A 20,877-nucleotide genomic window follows, 5' to 3' on the forward strand; every position below is an offset into this window, starting at 1 on the left:
TGTTTGCCACCCAGGCTCAAAGGGATCATATGATATTTCATGCCTAGAAACTTCCGTGTGCAGCCACAAGCCATTATGGGCTCTGGCATAGTTGAGTAAGTTCTATGAGCTCTCGAAGAGGTGGACTAGTAGATGTAGTGGGATGTAGGTGTAATGGTCTGCCCGGAGTAGAGAGTTAATGCTTCAGAAAGACTATGTCTCGATCTTCCGATCATGGATGCGGTCGAGTCTTGTGGGGAAAAGTGTGCAACTTCTGCAGAGTGTATAAACTAATCATGGTTAGTCGTGTCCCCGTTTATAAACATATTGATTATCTGGAATTGGATATTATTGTTGATCTCATCACTCTTTAACTAATTTGAATTGGGTTTAATGATGATACTTGTTTAATTGGGATTTCAGTTGGAGGAACCTTCTCAAATATTGGAACAACTTGGGAGTAGTTTAAATAAATTTATTCTTTGTTGTGGGGAAAAAATAGCTTTATGCAAAATCATAAACTTAGAGCCTCCACCAGTCAAATATTGCATGTAGATATAGTTCTTGCATTCATTGTTGTACAGTGTAACTTTGCCAGCATATTCAATGTGCTGACCTACACGGCTGCAACGTCTCATGTTGCAGACTACTCAGACGATGAAAAAGGTGCGGTAGTTCATTGTCTTGCACTCATTTACCTTCGAAGCTTCCGCAATTATTTAGTTTAGATGGCCTTTAGCCATGCTATTTTTGTTTAATCATACTCCTTATGAGGACTCGATGTAATAAGTGTGTGATTGAACTTCGTTATAATTCCTTGAGTATTGTCTGTGTCAGCATTACCAATCCAGGGATGACACTTAAGCACAAAGACTTCGATCCATTAGGATCGTGGTCACTACAAGATGGCATCAGAGCACACGCTGACTGTAGAACGTGACCACTAGAATAAGCCACAGGATTTCTCTTCTCTGCTCATTTCTAATTCTCCTCTATTTCTACTCTATAGATGGCAGACCCCAGGAACAAGTTCACTCAACCGGATGACGACACCCCTTTCAAACGACACTTGAAGGAAGTCACTAAGTACTTGAACATCGGACTACCAAGCTTCACTGGGACTTTCTCTGCAACTTTACCAGAAGAGGAGCGCTGGAAGATCAAAGTCTGGGTACCTGGGAGGACGTTTGCGCCAACAACGGAGCCCATTGACTTCTAACTAGATGCACCAAGCTGGAGTTTGGGAAAGAGCATGGCAGCCCACATCACTTTTGGACGCATATGTGAGGTGTATCACAAGGAGCCGAAAAACACCATATATCGAATATGTGGCCGCCGAGACGAAGAATGGGAGATGATTCATACCAAGAAGGATGGATCAATTGCAGCTTACATTCAGGAGATGGGTGATCACATTCGCCGACAAGAGAATCAACTATGTTTCAACATGAAGAAGATCAAGAAACTGATGAAGAAGAATAACGAGCTAGAAGAGGAACTTAAGTTTAGATGCGATGGATATGAGGAAGAAATTGCCATACTACTGGAGAAGCCTGAAGATTTGAAGAGGAAGCTAGGACTACCCATGGAGAACCATAAGCGAGAACCTGCAAAGGAGATTCGTTTAGAGGACTACATCATCTTGGATGACACCGACACGGACAGTAATGCAAATGACGACAGTGATGACGACTACGTTGACGAAGCTGGAGCAGATATTACGGAGTCTTCTTCCGATCAAAATTTCTAAACGACCACCATGTTACTTGTAGTATTCTTCCAAGTAGTTGGCAACAATCGAGTTTGTAATCATAGTTTAGATCCTTTGTGTGAACCTTGTATGATATTGAATGAAGTGAACTGATTGTGTTTATCTCATGTGCATATGGGTAGTGAATCTCTCTTAGACCTTATTCTATTCTGTTTTCTCACCCCTTCTAACCCATCAGGTGCCTCCGAGACGTGACAATGGATTCGTGTTACCACTGGAGCTCACTCAGTTGATCCAGCAGCAGAATGCCTTGATGCATATGCTAGTTCAGAACCAGAACCAAGGCAACAACAACAACAACAACAACCCACCGCCACCACCCCCTGCTGACAACCTAGCCCGTTTTCTAAGGTTGAATCTGGCGGTGTTCTCTAGCAGCACCGAGCCGATTGTTGCAGATGATTAGCTCCGCAAGTTTGGAAGGGAGCTGACTACTGCAGGATGCATAGATGCAGAGAGAGTGCGCTTTGCCGCACATCAGCTTGATGGACCCGCAGCATCTTGGTGGGAGAACTTCACCACTACCTACCCCATTAATATAGTTACATGGGATCAGTTTCAGCAAGCATTCCACACCGCCCATGTTTTAGCGGGAGCAATGAGCATGAAGAAGCGCGAGTTTCACAACTTGCACCAAGGAGGTCGTATAGTGGGCCAGTATGTGGATGAGTTTAGCAAGTTAGCATGCTATGCCCCAGATGATGTGGCCATAGATGCCGCAAAACAGGAGAAGTTTCTTGAGGGACTCAATGATGAGCTGAGTATGCAGTTGATGGTGGCAACTTTCAACAACTACCAGGATTTGGTAGACACGGCCCTCGTGATAGAAGGCAAGCAGCAACAGATTGACAATCGCAAGAGGAAGTATGGACAGGGGAGGTACACTTCTGGAGCTCAACAGAAGCCCCGCTATTCCCCGTACTCGGGAGGACATACCCACAACCATGGAGGCCATAACCATGGAGGACATACGCACAATGGAGCAAGTTCGCACAACCACAGTGGCCCCAAGAATGGCAATGAGACTGGAGGAAGCAGCAGCCAGAATCGTTCCAACCCTGCAACACCAGCCAAGAGGGATCTGAGCCACATTACTTGTTTCAAGTGCGGGAAGACCAGACATTATGCCACTGAATGTCCTAAAGCAAAGAATGGAAATGGAAATGGAGGTTCTTCAAAGAAGCTCAACCACTTCACCAAAGGTTAGGTCAACCACATCAATGTCGAGGAGATTGAGGATCAACCCGACGCACACTACAAAAAAATACACTTCCGTGATGATACATGTTTGTCATAGTAGGTCGCGTTTTTTGTCATGCATGTACATTGATAACCCACTAGGGGATCGCAACAGTTTTCGAGGATAGAGTATTCAACCCAAATTTATTGATTCGACACAAGGGGAGTCAAAGAATATTCTCAAGTATTAGCAGCTGAGTTGTCAATTCAACCACACCTGGAAACTTAGTATCTGCAGCAAAGAGTTTAGTAGCAAAGTAATATGATAGTGGTGGTAATGGTAACAAAAGTAAAGACAGTAAAAGTAATGTTTTTGGTATTTTGTAGTGATTGTAACAGTAGTAACGGAAAAGTAAATAAGTGTAAACCAGTATATGGAAAACTCGTAGGCACCGGATTAGCGATGGATAATTATGCCGGATGTGGTTCATCATGTAGCAGTCATAACATAGGGTGACACAGAACTAGCTCCAGCTCATCAATGTAATGTAGGCATGTATTCCGTATATAGTCATACGTGCTTATGGAAAAGAACTTGCATGACATCAGCGAGGTCCTATTGGAAACTAAGGGATATTAAGGCCTCCGTTTAATAGAGAACCGGAACAAAGCATTAGCACATAGTGAATACATGAACTCCTCAAACTATGGTCATCACCGGGAGTGGTCCCGATTATTGTCACTTCGGGGTTGCCGGATCATAACACATAGTAGGTGACTATAGACTTGCAAGATAGGATCTAGAACACACATATATTCATGAAAACGTAATATGTTCAGATCTGAAATCATGGCACTCGAGCCCTAGTGACAAGCATTAAGCATAGAAAAGTCATAGCAACATCAATCTCAGAACATAATGGATACTAGGGATCAAACCCTAACAAAAACTAACTCGATTACATGATAAATCTCATCCAACCCATCACCATCCAGCAAGCCTACGATGCAATTGCTCACGCACGGCGGTGAGCATCATGAAATTGGTGATGGAGGATGGATGATGATGACGACGGCGACGAATCCCCCTCTCCGGAGCCCCGAACGGACTCCAGATCAGCCCTCCCGAGAGAGATTAGGGCTTGGCGGCGGCTCCGTTTCATAAAACGCGATGATTTCTTCTCTCTGATTGTTTTCTCCCTGAAAGCCAATATATGGAGTTAGAGTTGGCGTCGGAGGGCCACCAAGGGGCCCACGAGGTAGGGGGCGCGCCCAGGGGGGCGCCCCCCACCCTCGTGAGCAGGGTGTGGGCCACCTGGTCTTCATCTTTTGCGAGGATTTTTCTTTATTTTTTCTAAGGTGTTCTGTGGAGTTTCAGGACATTCCGAGAATTTTTATTTTCTACACAAAAAACAACACCATGGCAGTTCTGCTGAAAATAGCGTCAGTCCGGGTTAGTTCCATTCAAATCATACAAGTTAGAGTCCAAAACAAGGGCAAAAGTGTTTGGAAAAGTAGATACGACGGAGACGTATCAACTACCCCAAGCTTAAACCCTTGCTTGTCCTCAAGCAATTCAGTTGACAAACTGGAAGAGAAAAAGAAAAACTTTTACAAACTCTGTTTGCTCTTATTGTTGTAAACATGAAAAGCCAGCATTCAAGTCTCATCAATTATTATGAACTAACCATACTCACAATGACAAGTAGGTATCACAATAACTCATATCAATGGCATAATCAGCTAGCGCGCCATAATAATAAAACTCAGGTGACAACACTTTCTCAAAATAATCATAACATGATATAACAAAATGGTATCTCGCTAGCCCTTTCTGAGACTGCAAAACATAAATGCAGAGCACCTTTAAAGTTCAAGGACTGACTAAACATTGTAATTCATGGTAAAAGAGATCCAGTCAAGTCATACCCAATATAAACCAATAATAATGAATGCAAACGACAGTGTGCTCTCCAGCGGGTGCTTTTTAATAAGAAGGGTGATGACTCAACATAAAAGTAAATAGATAGGCCCTTCGCAGAGGGAAGCAGGGATTTGTGGAGGTGCCAGAGCTCGATTTTAAAATAGAGATTGAATAACATTTTGAGCAACATACTTTCACTGTCAACGCAACAACTATGAGATGATTGTATCTTCCATACTACATGCATTATAGGCAGTTCCCAAACGGAATGGTAAAGGTTTATACTCCCCCAACCACCAACAAACATCAATCCATGGCTTGCTCGAAACAACGAGTGCCTCCAACTAACAACAACCCTGGGGGAGTTTTGTTTAATTATTTTGATTTACTTTGATCTTTTTGGATCATGGGACTGGGCATCCCGGTTACCGGCCCTTTCTCGTGAATGAGGAGTGGAGGCCACTCCTCCTGAGAATAACCCACCTAGCATGGAAGATATAGGCAGCCCTAGTTGTACATGAGCTGCTCGAGCATACAAAACAGAATTTCATTTGAAGGTTTGGAGTTTGGCACATACAAATTTACTTGGAACGACAGGTAAATACCGCATATAGGAAGGTATAGTGGACTCATATGGAACAACTTTGGGGTTTAAGGAGTTTGGATGCACAAGCAGTATTCCCGCTTAGTACAGGTGAAGGCTAGCAAAAGACTGGGAAGAGACCAACTGAGAGAGCGACAACAGTCGTAAACATGCATTAAAATTAATTGACACCGAGTACAAGCATGAGTAGGATATAATCCACCATGAACATAAATATCATGAAGGCTATGTTGATTTGATTTAACTACATGCGTGAACATGTGCCAAGTCGAGTCACTCAATTCATTCAAAGGAGGATACCATCCCATCATACCACATCATAATCATTCTAATAGCATGTTGGCACGCAAGATAAACCATTATAACTCATAGCTAATCAAGCATGGCACAAGCAACTATAATCTCTAAATGTCATTGCAAATATGTTTACTTCATAATAGCTGAATCAAGAACGATGAATCATCATATTTACAAAAACAAGAGAGGTTGAGTTCATACCAGCTTTTCTTTTCCCAATAAGTCCATCATATATCGTCATTATTGCCTTTCACTTGCACGACCGAACGGTGTGTATAATAATAAGAGTGCACGTGCATTGGACTAAGCTGGAATCTGCAAGCATTCAACTCAAGAGAGAAGACAAGTAATATGGGCTCTAAGTTTAAATAATCAATCATGCATATAAGAGCCACTAAACATTTTCAATATGGTCTTCTCGACCCCCAAAGAAAGGAAAAGAAATAAAAACTATTTACACGGGAAAGCTCCCAACAAGTAAAAAGAAGAACGGGAAATATTTTTGGGTTTTATTTTTTAATTCTACTACAAGCATGAAAAGTAAACTGACTAATTTTTTTGTTTTTTCTTAAAGTTTATCAAACACACAAGAAGAAAGCTAGAAAAAGAAATATAAACTAGCATGGATATTACAGTGAAAAAGTATGAGCACCGACATCTAGCAATGAGTGTGTGTGAACATGAATGTAATGTCGGTGGGAAATACGTACTCCCCCAAGCTTAGGCTTTTGGCCTAAGTTGGTCTATTGCCAGGGATGGACTGGCGGATATCTGTAGGTGAAGCTGGGGTCGTACTGTGACGCATCGGCTATCGCCGCCTGAGCTGTAGCGTGGAGTCGAGCAGCCTACACTCTCCTTTCGTACTCATCTGCCTCCTCTCTGGTAATAATATATCTTCTTTTTGCCTGTGAATCAAAGAAAGTAGGAACAGGAAGAGCAATATGGACTACACGACGTCTGTCAAAGATTAGTCGATACTGGAGAGGTGGTTCAGTCCTCTCAACAAACTGGTGGGAAACCATAGAATCAAAATCTAAATAAGAAGGGGGTAACTCCATGTTACCCTCACGAATGTCTACCTCAAGAAAATTAGCTAAGCGGGTTACATAAATTACTCCAAAGAAATCTCCGCTATGTCTATTTTGATGCAACCTGCGAGCTACAATGGCTCCCAAATGATAAGATTGGTCTCCTAACACAGCACTCCTGAGAATACTGAGATCAGGGACACACATGTGACATGCTTCATCCTTAGGATTTATACATCTACCTATGAAGAGAGCAAAATAATGTATAGCAGGAAAGTGAATGCTCCCTATAGTAGCTTGTGTTATATCTCTAGATTCCCCCACAGTTATTCTAGCAAGAAAATCTCTATATTCAGATTTAGGGGGATCCCTGACATTACCCCAAGATGGAAGTTTGCAAGCAGAAGTAAAATCCTCTAAGTCCATGGTATAAGATTTGTCATAAAGGTCAAACATGACTGAAGGAGAATTTCGCAAAGTTGAAAACTCAAACCTCCTCACAAATGAACTTGTGAGATCATGATACTGGGGGCATTTGTCAGCTTCAAAGTCCTCAAGACCGGCGTTACTCAAATACGCGCTAAATTCTTCTTTGATTCCCACTTGATTCATAAAATTTTCCGACGGCCATTCATAGGGCCTCACAGGAGCGTCTCTTGCTGGTTCCTCGTCAGCATCACGTATTGCAAGCCTAGGACCTTGCTTCCTTGAAGGACCACCTTGGAACATCCTCCTAAGCATATTGTTTCCTCTGAAAAATTTCTGAAATTTTTCGTAACTTCAAATAAAAGTGAGCCAACTTCAATAAAATTGATAGGAACAACTCCCACAAGTGCCTAGGGCCTATATAAAGCATTGGAACTACTTGGAACCATATAAATTTGACATGCAAGCTCAAGAACATGGTCACCTATGCAGCACAAATTTGCAAAGAATAAAGCACTAGAACAAAAACTAATTGGACCAATGGAGGAGTCACATACCAAGGAACAATCTCCCCAAGCAGTTTTGCGAGAGGTGCTTTGAGCAAGGGGATCGAAAATCACAGCAATGGGGGCTGGAACTCGTGCTTGAGTTGGTTTTTCGTGTTTGTGTGAGGCAGAGGAAGAAGATGGGTGCAGGAATAAGTGGAGGAGGGCCACCGTGGGCCCACGAGGCAGGGGGCACGCCCAGGGGGGTAGGGCGTGCCCTCCACCCTCGTGGCCAGGTGGCAGCTCCCCCCCTTGGTAATTTTTGCATAGTAAATTCTCAAATATTCCCGAAAAAATCATATTAAATTGGCATGGCATTCTGAGGACTTTTAATTTCGGGATATTTTTATATTGCATGGATAAGTCAGGAAACAGACAGAAAAATATTATTTTACTTTATTTCTACTAAATAACAGAAAATATAAAGAGGGTACAGAAGGTTGTGCTTCTAGTTTCATCCATCTCATGATCATCAAAATGAACCCACTAACAAGGTTGATCAAGTCTTGTTAACAAACTCATTCCGAATAATCACGGAATCGGAGAAATTTCGAATAACACTAAGTTACCTCAACGGGGATATGAAAATCCCCAACAATAAGAATATCATACTTTTTCTTGACAGTAGGGAGAGGAAATTCGAAACCTCCAAATATAATCGATGGAACTTTTCCAATAGAGTTGATACTATAAACCTGAGGTTGTTTCCTCGGAAATGTACCGTGTGCTCATTGCCACTAACATGAAAAGTGGCATTGCCTTTGGTGCAATCAATAACGGCCCCTGCAGTATTAAGGAAAGGTCTTCCAAGAATAATAGACATACTATCATCCTCGGGAATATCAAGAATAACAAAGTCCGTTAAAATAGTAACGTTTGCAACCACAACAGGCACATCCTCACAAATACCGACAGGTATAGCAGTTGATTTATAAGCCATTTGCGAAGATATTTCAGTAGGTGTCAACTTATTCAAGTCAAGTCTATGATATAAAGAGAGAGGCATGACACTAACACTGGCTCCAAGATCACATAAAGCAGTTTATCATAACTTCTTTTAATGGAGCATGGTATAGTAGGCACTCTGGGATCTCCAAGTTTCTTTGGTAGTCCACCCTTAAAAGTATAATTAGCAAGCATGGTGGAAATTTCAGCTTCAGGTATCTTTCTTTTATTAGTAATAATATCCTTCATATACTTAGCATAAGGATTTGTTTTGAGCACATCAGTTAATCGCATACGCAAAAAGATGGGTCTAATCATTTTAGCAAAGCGCTCAAATTCCCTATCATCCTTTTTTCTTGGATGGTTTCGGAGGAAAAGGCATGGGTTTCTGAAGCCATGGTTCCCTTTCTTTACCATGTTTCCTAGCAACAAAATCTCTTTTATCATAATGTTGATTCTTTGATTGTGGGTTATCAAGATCAACAGCAGGTTCAACTTCTACATCATTATTATTACTAGGTTGAGCATCAACATGAACATTATCATTAACATTATCACTAGGTTCATGTTCATCACTTGATTGTGTTTCAGCATCAGAAATAGAGATATCATTCGGATTCTCAGGTGACTCAGCGATAGGTTCACTAGAAGTTTGCAAAGTCCTATCATTTTTCTTTTTCTTCCTTTTAGAAGAACTAGGTATATCAATATTGTTTCTGTGAGAATCTATCTCGATTCTCTTAGGGTGGCCTTCAGGATACAAAGGTTCCTGAGTCATTCTACCAGTTCTAGTAGCCACTCTAACAACATAATCATTTTTCTTACTATTCATTTCATCCAGCGCTTCTTTTTGAGCTTTAAGTACTTGTTCTACTTGAGTGGTATCCATAGAAGCATGCTTGCTAACAAGTTTAAGTTCACCTCTAATATCAGCCATATAATCACCCAAGCGTTTAATCATAAAGGTATTCTGTTTTAATTGTCTACCAAAATAAGCACTAAAGTCATCTTGCTTAAACATAAAGTCATCAAACTCATCCAAGCACTGACTAGCAATTTTAGTAGGAGGGACTTCAGCTTTATCATATCTATAGAGAGAATTTACCTTTACTACCTGTGTCGGGATATCGGGAGGTTCTTCATTAAATAAGTAATTGAGATCATATACTTCTTCAACAGGCGGTAAATTAAAACCATGTATTTCTTCAATAGGAGGTAAATTCTTAACATCTTCAGCTTTAATACCTTTTTCTTTCATAGATTTCTTTGCCGCTTGCATATCTTCGGGACTGAGAAATAGAACACCTCTCTTCTTCGGAGTTGGTTTAGGAATAGGCTCAGTAATTGGCTCAGGAACTGGCTCAGGAGGTAGCTCGGGAGGTGCCCAATTATTTTCATTAGCCAACATATTATTCAATAGAATTTTAACGTCATCCGGTGTTCTTTACCTGAAAAGAGAACTAGCACAACTATCCAGGTAATCTGTGGAAGCATCAGTTAGTCCATTATAAAAGATATCAAATATTTCAGGTTTCTTAAGAGGATGATCAGGCAAAGCATTAAGTAACTTGAGAAGCCTCCCCCAAGCTTGTGGGAGACTCTCTTCTTCAATTTGCACAAAATTGTATATTTCCCTCAAAGCAGCTTGTTTCTTATGAGCAAAGAAATATTTAGCAGAGAAGTAATAAATCATATCCTGGGGACTTTGCACACAACCAGGATTAAGAGAGTTATACCATATCTTAGCATCACCCTTTAATGAGAACGGAAATATCTTAAGTAAATAAAGGTAGTGCGATCTCTCATTATTAGTAAACAGGGCAGCTATATCATTTAACTTAGTAAGATGTGCTACAACAGTTTTAGATTCATAGCCATAAAAAGGATCAGATTCAACCAAAGTAATTATATCGGGATCAACAGAAAAATCATAATAGTCCTGATCAGGAACACAGATAGGTGAAGTAGCAAAAGTAGGGTCAGGTTTCATTCTACCTCTAAAAGATTCTTTACTCCATTTAACTAGCAACCTCTTAAGTTCATGTCTATCCTGGCAAGCAAAAATAGCTACAGAAGATTCAGCATCAAAAAGATAACCCTCAGGAATAGCAGGCATAGGTTCATCATCACTAACATCATCGTGTTCAGGTTCAATAATTTCTCTTTCTCTAGACCTAGCAATTTGCTCATCAAGATATTCACCAAGTGGCACAGTACTATCAAGCATAGAAGTAGTTTCATCATAAGTATCATGCATAGCAGAAGTGGCATCATCAATAACATGCGACATATCAGAATCGATAGCAGTAGTAGGCTTAGGTGTCGCAAACTTACTCATAACAGAAGGAGAATCTAGTGCAAGGCTAGATGGCAGCCCCTTACCTCCCCTCGTAGTTGAGGGCAAAATAGTAGTTCGATCATCTTTCAAGTTCTTCATAGTGTCCAGCAGATATAAATCCCAAGTGACTCAAAGAATAGAGCTATGCTCCCCGGCAACGACGCCAGAAAATAGTCTTGATAACCCACAAGTAAAGGGGATCACAACAGTTTTCGAGGGTAGAGTATTCAACCCAAATTTATTGATTCGACACAAGGGGAGCCAAAGAATATTCTCAAGTATTAGCAGCTGAGTTGTCAATTCAACCACACCTGGAAACTTAGTATCTGCAGCAAAGTATTTAGTAGCAAAGTAATATGATAGTGGTGGTAACGGTAACAAAAGTAAAGACAGTAAAACTAATGTTTTTGGTATTTTGTAGTGATTGTAACAGTAGCAACAAAAAAGTAAATAAGTGTAAACCAGTATATGGAAAACTCGTAGGCACCAGATTAGTGATGGACAATTATGCCAGATGTGGTTTGTCATGTAGCAGTCATAACATAGGGTGACACAGAACTAGCTCCAGTTCATCAATGTAATGTAGGCATGTATTCTGTATATAGTCATACGTGCTTATGGAAAAGAACTTGCATGACATCTTTTGTCCTACCCTCCCGTGGCAGCGGGGTCCTATTGGAAACTAAGGTATATTAAGCCCTCCTTTTAATAGAGAACCGGAACAAAGCATTAGCACATAGTGAATACATGAACTCCTCAAACTATGGTCATCACGGGAGTGGTCCCGATTATTGTCACTTCGGGGTTGCCGGATCATAACACATAGTAGGTGACTATAGACTTGCAAGATAGGATCTAGAACACACATATATTCATGAAAACATGGCACTCGGGCCCCAGTGACAAGCATTAAGCATAGCAAAGTCATAGCAACATCAATCTCAGAACATAATGGATACTAGGGATCAAACCCTAACAAAACTAACTCAATTACATGATAAATCTCATCCAACCCATCACCATCCAGCAAGCCTACGATGCAATTACTCACGCACAGCAGTGAGCATCATGAAATTGGTGATGGAGGATGGTTGATAATGACGATGGCGACAAATCCCCCTCTCCGGAGCCTCGAACGGACTCCAGATCAGCCCTCCCGAGAGAGATTAGGGCTTGGCGGCGGCTCCGTATCGTAAAACACGATGATTTCCTCTCTCTGATTTTTTCCTCCCCGAAAGCCAATATATGGAGTTGGAGTTGGCGTCAGAGGGCCACCAGGGGGCCCATGAGGTAGGGGAGCGCGCCTGGGGGGGCGCCCCCCACCCTCGTGAGCAGGGTGTGGGCCCCCTGGTCTTCATCTTTTGTGAGGATTTTTCTTTATTTTTTCTAAGGTGTTCAGTGGAGTTTCAGGACATTCTGAGAATTTTTATTTCTGCACAAAAAACAACACCATGGCAGTTCTGCTGAAAACAGCGTCAGTCCGGGTTAGTTCCATTCAAATCATACAAGTTAGAGTCCAAAACAAGGGCAAAATTGTTTGGAAAAGTAGACACGACGGAGACGTATCATACATCCATGACAAATTTATGACAGAATCAAGATAGTCATACATGTGATGTCGTAGAAGTGTTCCATGACATTACCAAAATTATCATCACGGAAGTGTCCACTTCCATGACGATAAATCGTGCGTCACAGATGTGCTTTCGTCAAGGGTGACCGACATGTGGCATCCACCGTAACAGAACGCCGTTAAGCTATCGGGTCGGGTTTTGGATCCGATAACCCGTTAACAGTCCCGACCAATGGGGATTTTCCACATGTAAAATCATCATTGGCTGGAGGAAACACGTGTCGGCTCACCGTTGGGACAGATGTCATCCACTCATTGGACAGAAGGCGCCTATGATACGTCAACACGTGGCACGGCCCAACAGAGGCCCATTCCTGTGAAAAGGCCGGCCCGTTTGACTTGGTCAAAAGGTGGCGGGCTGGCCCATGTAAAGGCTGTTAACGGCCTGTTCACATATAGCCCATTTACAGCCTGCTAACCCAAGGCCTGTTACGCCCTATCCGAATTAGGCCCAATAGTGTCATCTGGGCCACCCAATATGATTCCAGCACGTTTTCACTTCTGGCCCTTGTATGGCCCATGAAGTCTTTCGGCCCATATGAGGCCCTATGTAACTCTTGGCCTATTAACGACCCGTGGTGAAACTGGCCCGTAATGAATAGTGTATCACTTTACACCCATTAACAGCCCGTGGTGAAACTGGCCCGTGATGAACAGTGTATCACTTTGTACCCCTTAAGGGCCCGTTATTCCGTTGGGCCGTTTCCAGCCCATGTTATCTTTCGGCCTTCTCCGAGCCCATTCATTCTTGGGCTCATTTCCAGCATTCGTTTACTTATGGCCCGTTACTGTGGTTACAGTCGGCCCGTTTGTGGTCCGTTAACACGTTGGGCCATTTTCATAGCATCATGAAATACGGTCTATTAACGATGGCCCGTTATGGTCGGCCCATGAACGGACGATTCCAACTCTACCCCATTTACGGCCACAAGGCGGCCTGTTATTGGCCCATGTTTGGCCATTCGATCATACTGCCCGTATAAGGCCCATTGATGATACGGCCCGTAGAAGGCCCATTGTTTCTACGGCCCTTAGAAGGCCCACTATTTCTATGGCCCGTAGAAGGCCCACTGTTTCTACGGCTCGTAGGAGGCCTAGTGTCACTACAGTAAATATTAGCCCATGGTTATTGTGGCCTAGTTTTAAAAAATAGGTTATTGCAGCCACTAGCAAATCGCAGAAAAGGAACTGCACTGACTACAAGCAAACAAATAAACAAGACAATAAGGAAATAAATAAGCAAGCAACTTACACTAGGCTATCACGACTATTACACATATTACATCCACTGGTCATCAAAGTTCGCCACCAGTGCAAATATAGGGAACACAACAGCATATAAACGCCGCAGCAAAACAAGTCCAGAACTAAAATCACTTCAGAAGAGCTCAAGAAACAATATCCTGGGTGCCCATAATCCTGGTAAGATGCTTAGCAAGCTTATTAACTTTCTCTTGTTTGGTGCTTAAATCCTCCAGCACTTGTTGTTGCACCAGAAAGTATACATTTGAGTTCTGCAGGGACTTCCCCAGTCCTTCGGCTTCCTATTGCATAACATCTGATCGATGTCTTTCAACTTGAAGTTGAGACTCAAGAAGCCGAACTGATTCAGGCAACGAGTTCGAAGAGCTGGTGCTAGCAGTGGTAGCCAGTAACTCGAACACTACGTCAAGACAGGACTTTGGGTTGTCTTAGTGTCCTCAATATAGTTTTTATCAGCTTTCTTGGAGACCAACAGGGATGTCTCACTATCTTGAACCTTATCCGCATTACTTCCTTTACCATTGCATAACATGGTACTCTTCTCCAATATTTTATCCGCGTTCTAAAAGAGAAACAAACAAACACATCTCTGGTTTACAATGTAGTATATGAAACTCATTATGGTAAACCAGTTCAATAGTAAGGTGGACAAGATAACAGCATGAAACAAACATATATCTATGTAGTATGGTCACTGTATGGTCTATATCATTGTAGTTTATGTTGCCAAATCAAGATAGATACAGTTCGAATCATATCTATTTAAGACAAAGCAGCATAGACAAAATATAAGTGTGGGAAACTACATAGCAATTACAACACTTGTAATGTGCATGGCATGAGAACATAACTGTTTATTCAATTGAAACTGAACTCAACATAGAGCAAGTTACAACAGCAAACAGCAAAACACGTTGAAGAAACAGGTTTAAAACATACCTGTTGCACCATTGGAGTTTCAATTGCATCCTTCAAATTTGAAATTAGTTGGTATCAGTAAATACAGTGATGCAAGAGCAAAGTAGTATGAACCATAGCTACGGAACCTGACCTGAGAACAATTCTTCTGCTTTAAGCGTTGGCTTCTGGTTCGGAGTGGTGGTCCTTGTGATTTGGGCACTGCAGTTGCCTTACTAACTGCTCGTGTTTGGGTGCTCTGTGGTGGAGACGGTGCTGTGTCAACGGGAACTGGGTGTCTATCTGCTGGGGTTGGGGTTAGAAGGGGTGTAGCTGGTTCTCTGTCCAACTGGGTAGGGGTACAATCTGCATGAGTGTGGGTTATGTGTGGTGGGGCCAGTTCTTGGGCAAGTACAACCGTGGTTCTATCTGCATCGACAGGTAGCACAATCTTTTCTGAAGACCGTGTTTTTACTCCCACAGATACTGCCATCACTCCCTCCAATTGAAATGGCTGATAAACAAGAAAAGTAATTGAATGTACAGACATTGTAAGATAGACAGGTGCAATGGATAGTAGGGAAGAAAACAGGGCATGAAATAATTCACATTTATGTTGTCTAAGCAAACAGAATAGCAGGACATAATTTCACATATATGATGGCTAATTAAACAGGATAGCATGACACAATTTCACATGTATGATGGCTAACTAAACAGGATAGAATGACATACTTCAAAATATGATGACTATGTAAACAGGATGACATGATATAACTATACGATGTGTCTATTAAAGTGGTTGGCATGCCATAAATCACAAACATGCCGTCGATGGAAACATGATGGCATGATATAATTCACGGATAGAATGACATAATTTAAAATATGATGACTATGTAAACAGGATGAGATGATATAACTATATTATGTCTTTAGAAAATGGGTTGGCATGCCATAATTCAGATACATGTTGTCTATGTAAACATCATGGCATGACATAATTCAAATATATGATTTATATACTAAGGAAGTGAGCAGAGGGCAATCGCATATATGATGTGTCAACTAAGGAGATGGCATTCAATATTGTGTATATGATGTAAAACTAAGCATTGCAATACAACATATGCATTATATGAGTAATATAACCCTGCCAAGTTTGAGCATACACCTCAGGGGGATAATAGGACTGGTCATCTGCCTCTGAATCCTCCTCTGAAGAGCTATCTGTAACCAGCAAGATATCTGCTTCAGCAGGTAGCATTGTCTGCTCTGAAGACCTTGTTTTCACTCCAGATTTCTCCATCACCAATTCAAATGGCTGATGCACAGGAAGAGCAGTTGAATATACAAACATTGTCGACAAAAGCAATGAGAAATACAAAAAAAGGACGACATGATATAATTCACATATATGACGCTTGCCTAAACAGCATGGCATTGCATAATTCACATACATAATGCCTTGCAACAAGATAACATTGCATAATTCACATATATAATGTCTTGCAACAAGATGGCATTGCATAATTCACATATATGGTAATTAGACACTAAACAGGTGGCATTCACACAAAGCATGTCTAAACTAAGCAAATGACATAGCAATGCAAGATACCATATGCACGATATGAGTAACATAACCCTGCCAAGTTAGGGCATGCACCTCGGGGGGGGGGGATATGACTGGTCATCTGTCTCTGAATCCTCCTCTGAGGAGCTATCGGTAACCAGCAAGACATGCGCTTCGTCAGATAGCATTGTCTGCTCTGAAGACCTTGTTTCCACTCCAGATTTTTCCATGACCGTGCCGAATGGCTGATGCATAGGAAGAGTAATTGAATGTACTAAAATTGTTGACAAATTTAACACATAATAAAAAAATGATGGCATTGCAAAATTCACATATATGATGCCTGGCTAGACAAGATGGCATTGCATGATTCAGATATACGATAAAGAAACTAAACAGATGGCATTGACACAAAGCATGTCTAAACTAAGCAAATGACATCTTTAATGTATACAGTAAGCAATGCAAGGCACCATATGCATGATATTACCAACATCAGCATGCCAAGTTAGAGCGAAGACCTCATGGGGTAAATAGGAGTGGTCTTCTCCTTCTGAATCCCCCTCAGAACAATTATCTTCCTCTTGATTATGATCCAAATGGGTGGAGGGGGGCTGCCTTTGCTCCCACCATGGAACGACGTCTGCATGAAATTTTATTGCCACGCAAGGCTCGTCTCTTTTGCTCTACATGATCAGTTCCATTGTGTACAATAACTGGCATGCATAGGAATAAAACATAGTGAGATTATGTAAGGAGTTCATGCACAAATCCAGAGTGATGGTAGCAAACTGTGGATAGACCCAAAACCAATGATAGCAGGCAGATAATAGCTTTAGTTAAAAAATACATATAATGGCTCCTTTAATGTTTGTTTGCACCCAACATGAAACTCATAGTAGACACCGGAGATTAACCAGATAGTAGACATATAATACTGATTGCTGCCCCAATATGTACCCCACAACCATTTAAAAACTCAAGTTTCAGCATTAGTTTGGACCTGACTCGGAGTCTAATAGGTGAACACGACGATAATGTAGCATGTCATCATATTAAGCGACGCATAACGTAAGCAGACACGGAAGAGTGCGACCTCTCTTGCGGACCCGTGTAGTCCTCAAGGTCATCTGCTCAGTTGATGATGGTAATGCAGTTGTCGTGGCTGCCGGCGGCGGGGAAGAAGATCTGAGGCGGCGAAAGACAGTCTGGAGAGCGGATCCCTGCTGTGGTGAACCCTTCCGTCGTTGGAGCAGCTGAGCTGGGGTGGAACACAGCGCCGCAGGAGCAGGACAAACCACACAAGGTTTTCTTTGACACATATCTGTAACAGAAGTAATTGAGTAAGGGCTTGTTTGAATTTGAGGATTCTAACAATGCAGGGATAGGAAATAGACAGGAATAGGATAGGAATGCACGTGCAAAACAGAGAATTTAAAAACACAGGATTTCTGCCAATCTGGGTGTTTGATTCACAACAATTGGAAGATCACAGGATGCAAAAAAGCATGGTGAGATTAAGTCAAACCACAAGAAAATGTACGGTTATAATGCTATTATGCTACTATCTCTTAGTCTTGTGCTTGATGAATAGGAATATGAAAAGGAGGAGAAGTGGAAATTAGAATTCCTACGGTTTTTCTTTCAAGGAGACACTAAAGGAACAAATCCTACAGTTTTCCTTTGCTCCATTCCTTTGCACCAAATTCATGAAAAGTAGTACCATAGGAAACTTTCCAATTCCTATGTTTTTCATTCACTTTTCCTTTCAAGCACTGGCGATTCTAGTAGGCAGGCTTGAGCAAGGAAAATCCTACACTAAAAAATGTTTTTGTGCTACTTCTATTACTTGGACCCAGGCCACTGCCATACTAGCTCAACTCCCAGGCCCATCGACAAATGCACAGCTCAAACGCGCAGAGATAAATAATGATGGCGTTCAAGAGAGTCCATCATGGATAGCTAAGTTGCCTGGTACCTCACTGCTTGTCATATAGTAGGATAAAATAATCGTATTTCCCGTTACTACGAGTGCTTAGTGGACAATATATATAACATGTAGAGTAAAAAAGAGATGCAACAAGTGTACAACCTCTTTGGCGAAGCCATGTCGATCTCAGCGTGATTGGGTTGGCCGGTGAGGATGCTCCGGCTGACTTTGCTGTCGGAGGAGGGGAAGAAGATCTTAGGCGTCTGGAGATGGAGCCCGAGGTACTGCTCCGCTGTGATGGAGGGTTTCATCGTTGGAGCAGTTCTGGTGAGTTGTACGACGCCGAGGCTGAAGTAGGACAAGAGAGACAACGAACAACGTTAACCTGAGTGGAATTCTAATAGCATCTCCAATACATGACGTAAAATACATAACCACAAAGTGCTAGATGTAAAATACATCAGCCACTCATCTCTGAACTTAACTGTCGAAACTGAACTTAACTATCGAAACTGAACTTAACTGTCGAAACTGAACCTAACTGTCGAAACTGAATTTTGCTGTTGAAACTGAATTTTGCTGTCGAAACTGAACGCACTATCAAGGTGAGGCTACATGTTGGTTGATTGACTTTTTCATCTCTGGTCAGTCGATTTTGCAACCGTTTGACACGAAATCAAGGGCCTGCGGTTCATCTTCAACCTCCACCCCCTGACCTGCCAGCCACCACCGGCCAAACATCAGCCCCCCGCCGCCCGCGGCCGGTGGTGTGCTGCTCCGCCCGCTCCGAAAACACTCCCCACCGCCGGTCCGCCCCGGCCATCCCTCTAGGGCCCCCCGTGTCGAGCTTTTTCTCCGGCGATCCCCACGCCACCACCCCGCCAACGCCCCGCCAACACCGGCGACCACCGCCCCCATCCTGAACCCTAAGATAGATAGTGTGGTACCTCTCCGGCGAGCCCCCCTCCCCGCTGCGGCTGGTTCTTCCTTCACCCAGGCGAGCCCACCCCTTGAAAATTGACTGACCCAAAAGTCAATTCAGTCGACTGAAGTGTAGCCAAATCGGAGCAGCATCGCAAGCAAGAGCAAGAGCGAGAGCAGCAGAGCGAGTAGAGCAATAGCAAGAGCAGACCAGGCAGAGGACCGAGAGTAAGAGCAGAGCAGCAGCGCGAGCGAGAGCTAAAGCAGCGGCAGCTCCTACTGATATGGACGTCGCCGCCGAGGGAGTGACATCATGGAGGAAGTGGCCAGCGATGCCGCCGTGGACGGAACCGCGCCGTGTCGGCTCGGGACCGAGCACCGGCAGCACCGGTAGATCGAATCAAGAAGAAAATGTGGCGATTAGTGTACAACCTCTTTGGTGGCACTGATTAGGCCGCAGCTTCATCCGAGGAAACGGTGATGATGATGCTCTTCCGGTGGTGCAGGTGAAGACGGCGGTGTGGGAATGGAGGTGGCACGAAAGACTTGGGGAACATCAGGGCAGCTCCTTGGAGGTGGAGGACGAGGTGGCTGAACCTGCGGGACGATGAGATCGACAACGGATCCTCATCCGGTACGGTGGATGAGGGACATCGAGGTGTTGTTGTGGACGACATCGTCGGGGAAGAGGCTCCGGCTAGGTGGCGGACGGATCAGGCTGTGGGGTTTCGTTGTGGATTTTCGCGGCCTCGGTGTATGAATGGGTGGGCGGATGGGATGGCAATGCGGAACCATGGCTTAGAGACACGCTTGTCCGAAATGTGGGGTAAGTTACGAAAGTACCCCCCACCAATGTGAGGCGGTTCTTTCAGTTCAGGGGTACCACGGGCATTTCGCGTGTCGGGATTTCACAGGAGGTGGGAGTTTTTGCGCGGTTGTAATTTCAGAATAGCAAGGCGCGGGTTGAGATTGAGGGCGTTGTCGGAGCACAACGAGACAAAGATATATCTTAAATATTTCGGGCTAACAAGCCGCGGGTTGTAGAGGCAGGAGTTTCGAAGCACGATAGACAGAGACGCTAGCTTGAATTTTCGGCATAACAAGGCGCGGCTTGAAATTTCGGAAGAACAAGCTTAACGTGTACCCAAAAAAAGACAATTTGCACCTCAACACGCACAACACACACACAAACACCATTTAGACTAGAGTAAGGTACACGTGCATTGCACGCATGAGATTTGGCAACCAAATTATGAATAAATACCACATTATAGCATGCAAGCTTTGAGTCATATATGCATGATGTAGATGTTCGTTTAATTCTTATAGTTCATTTCATTCAAAATCATCTAGTTTTTATAAGAAAGCTAATCTATTTTAAGATTCATGGAATTGTGCGTTGTAAGACATAAAGTAAAAACAAATAATGGCAAATCATGTAGAAAAACATTTGGGCAATTCTGATACGGAAGATTCTAGAACAAATAAGAAGTGCTTGTGTTTTGATGTTTGTGCATTATGCTTAAGTTCAACCATGGAGTCTTCTAGATTATACATGTGGCGAAATCTGGTGGAATCTAGATGATATCCAACGGCCAGTAGTGCTCAAATTTGCCATCTT

The sequence above is a fragment of the Triticum aestivum genome, chromosome 6B (assembly GCF_018294505.1).
Source record: "Triticum aestivum cultivar Chinese Spring chromosome 6B, IWGSC CS RefSeq v2.1, whole genome shotgun sequence".
Lineage (NCBI taxonomy): Eukaryota > Viridiplantae > Streptophyta > Magnoliopsida > Poales > Poaceae > Triticum > Triticum aestivum.